This window comes from Saccostrea echinata, unplaced genomic scaffold (genome assembly GCF_033153115.1).
Source record: "Saccostrea echinata isolate AGI-Se365-2 ecotype Australia unplaced genomic scaffold, CSIRO_AGI_Sech_v1 ptg000052l, whole genome shotgun sequence".
Lineage (NCBI taxonomy): Eukaryota > Metazoa > Mollusca > Bivalvia > Ostreida > Ostreidae > Saccostrea > Saccostrea echinata.
In genome coordinates this window covers 4,608,631-4,612,329 of record NW_026889801.1, presented here as the reverse complement: position 1 = coordinate 4,612,329, position 3,699 = coordinate 4,608,631, and the positions used below count along the sequence as shown (strand labels likewise).

The window sequence follows — 3,699 nt, the reverse complement described above, 5'->3', positions numbered from 1 at the left end:
GTCATTTCTTTTGAAATACAGTTTCAGCATGGAAAGACTTATATAAGCTATTTATTGTATACATGAATGCAGTTTTTCAAAACATTTGGATACCCATATTCAATTTAATATTACTTAAAATGCGAGGTCAAGAACATATAAATAACTGTTTTCTACAAGTGTATAGGAAATCTTGATACATTTCATTTGTTTGTTATGGAAAAAAGGTTCCAAATTTATACTTGATTTTCTTCATTTTTATTGAAAATTTAAAACACATTTTTGGTTGTTTACCAAAAACTAAATCCCGAAAATAATTGAAAAAAAATGAGTTTTAAAAGGTCCATGCATCTATGAATTTCCAAACAAATCATTAAACGTGGCAAATGTAGATATACACGACAAACTGATTAACAGTCTTTTTATTCATTGAAGTTGGGTGAGATACTGTGTTTTAGTGATGACGGGATTATGGAGAGAAATAAACAATTATATGAGTTACTGAGCTATCAAAATCTTCATTGCATTTATAAAATACTTTTTAATGAAAAAAGTCAAAAACAAGTTCAAGGAGAAGTCCAAATGAGCACACCAGAATTATTCCGCTAAAAAGCCGATCACTGAATTTCGCACATACACATGGTGGCTCTCTGAAGTTCTGTCTGCTTTTTTCCAATTCTGATGAAATTTTAGATATTCGTATTGCAGGCTCAACAATTCCATACAGTGCCTTTAAAATTTGAACCCACGAAATCAGTTCAGAAGTGTTCACAGCAACAATAACTGCTAAAATTATTTGAGGAAAATCTTCAAGTGTAGTGGAAATTAATGAAAGCGTCGGTGTACAGTCATTTTCTTCTTCATCATCGCTGCACGCATCACACGACTGGCTTATGAATGTAAAAACAAATAAAACTGTTCCCAAAATAGCAAAACCTTGAATAGCGCTTTTTACGTTCTTTTCAATAAAAGATGATTTGCTGACTTCGTAAAAAAAATCCCAATCCAAAAAGAGGTCGATAATTTCGGATACCATTGAGAGCACAAATATTCCAAGTTTCTTCTCACTACACATCTTCTCGAGTGTGTGACTCTACAGTTAAAAAAAACACCTTGAACATACCGTTAACTTAAGATTTTCTTAAATCAATTAAATTGTAACCCAATGTGTTTATTTCACATCAAGGTACATTTATTGGGTTAGGGGACAAGACATTTTATGAAAAATAAATTCTAAAAGTATGGTCTTACCTTATTTAAATTGACGACTGTAAACGTCTACCGTGCTTTTTCGAAAATCCAAGTCAGAGAACTTAAAATAGGCTCGGAATTTCAGAATGGGTTTTTTTTTCTGTAAATAGAACTGCGATCTATTTTTATATCAAACTGGAAAGAGTCTCTTTGATATATAAATTTCCAGATTCTGACACTTCTTCGAAAACGAACCGAAAGTAAATGCTGTATTCGATCATTACTTAAAATTAGGTTTCTAAAGTGATAATAGCCTGAATAAAGCAAAGGTTCATTGAGTTTAAGATTTGATCGGTACAATTATAATTTCTTATTCAAAGAATAATGCATGTACTTATGCTTACTATAGACAAATGAACACACACACACACACACACACACACCTTTGCAAGGTACAGGAAATTAATATTAAACTACAATTCGGTTTACAGTTATTAATATTAACAATCAAATACATCATACATTCCATTGAATATATGATTGTCTGCCGTAACAACATTTTATTTAGTTTTCAGCAAAAGATACAAGTTAACTTCATTCATATATCACAAGCAGGCGCGGATCAGGAATTGAAGTTGGGGGGGGGGGCGCAGAAGTAGGCAGGGGGTCTGGGTCCAGGGCAAAGCTCTGGTGGGGGCCCAGGGGGCGAAGCCCCCGGAAGCTCCTGGATTCTAGAGATTTTGTAGGGTAAAAATGAGGTCTACCGAGTAGACATTTTTTCATTTTCTTGACGAAACTATGATTTACGCTAACTTTGACAGTTTTTTTTTGGGGGGGGGAGGGGGAGGGGCGGGTGCGCCCCCCCCTTAAATCCGCCACTGAGTCAAGTATAAGATAATTATGTTTACCGAATTTTAAATTAGCTTCAATAAGATAGGCTTGGGGTAAAAAGCTGAGTGGAGTGGAGTGGAGTCTTGTGGAGTCATGGAGTGGAGTCTGTATTATAACAGTACAGAAAGTTTTAGAACAAAACAATTTCTCTCCCCTGCAGTTCATTTAGGATTTGTGTAACAAGAATGAAACAAGAAACAAAAGAAATCTGTGCGGCCAAAAAGCTATTGACCTTTAAATGTCAAACAGAGAATCACCTAAAAATGTTTTTTTAAAACAAAGACTAGGTAATACATTAACAACATCTAAACTAAGCTCAGATATATGACCTTGCTCGCCTATCCAAAACAGACAAATCTATTAAGAGGTGTTGACAGCTTTATAATATCAAACAGACAAAGAGTAACAACTGCACTGCGGAACTGATGACAATTGAATTACAAAGGCACATATTTTTAGTTTTTACTATAGAAGTGCAACCTACGCTCTTTGTTGATATTTGAAGGTTACTATTTTTTCTCCTAATTCAGTTGTTTTATATTTATTTAACACACATGTATCTCCCTTTTTCTGGTTAAATAAGGAAAAATGTTACAGAATCTAGGTGTATAGCCTACATGTATTTGTCAATTAGAAGTCTATCATAGTTAAATGTCCAGGATTAATTATAAGACATAAAAAGGAAAATATTTATCGAAATATACTCAATAGTTCGGTTTTTTTTTTTTTTTTTGTTTTTTTTTTTAATTTTTTGTAAGTAGAGATTGTGCGTTTTAAATATTGATGCAATATTTACTCTTAAAGTTTTTACGTAAAGTTTGTTTCTTGGGGAGGGGGCTGTGTTATAAATTTCACCAATATTTGAACAAAGAAAAGCTTATTTTATAGATGTGATTCAAAACAGAAATTATATATATGATAAGTAATACTAAAACATTTTTATACATATTACCGGTATTACATCCTTTCTGTTGAGTTATTGCTTTCTTTGTACTTTGCTGATCAATGTTTCATACAGTCTATCAACTAGTTTATGTATCACTGATGCAGCTGTTTGATAGTTTGATATAAACAATGGTGAAGACTTTCTGACAGAATTAATTTAATTGGAGTATGGGAACTTTAAAAGAATGTCGATCCCCATTACGATGTGCTGAAATATATTTGGTTCCTCTTTTTTTTTTTTCCTTTATATCATTACATTAATTTTTTTTTAAATTTTGTTTTTGTTGTTGCTGAGGCTGCCAATATTTTCCTTAGTTGGTACATTATATACCTTATAACTAGTATTATCCCCTCACAAAGGAGTTGGGGGGAAATAGTAACACGCTTTCGTGTGTGCGTTTGTGAGTGTGTTAGTTATTGAGTGGTGTGTTAAACAGAAGTGACGTAATTTGTATCGGCATTGATGTCGAATGTTGTCTTGATTTAAAGATATACTCTTTGAGATGGGATGCTCCACTTTGCGGTGCCCTTGTTTAACTTAAGTTTTATTTTCAAAAAATTCTTACAACATTTACCAGGGGCATGTTTTACAAAACTTATGACTTACGACTAAGACCAAACACTTTAGATGATGTTATTTCTCATTTTGTGTAACTATTTACATATCTCCCTTTTTGGGATGGGGGCAGGGGT

General features: G+C 33.0%; 1 long non-coding RNA gene across 1 annotated transcript; it reads right to left on the bottom strand.

Annotated features, from left to right (window-relative positions):
* Positions 1–468: 468 nt before the first annotated feature.
* On the bottom strand, positions 469–1,278 carry LOC133203930 (uncharacterized). Its single transcript, XR_009723503.1, has 2 exons — positions 1,231–1,278; positions 469–1,072 (listed from the first exon to the last, which is right to left on the bottom strand). It is a non-coding gene; the product is annotated as an uncharacterized LOC133203930 (long non-coding RNA).
* Positions 1,279–3,699: the final 2,421 nt, after the last annotated feature.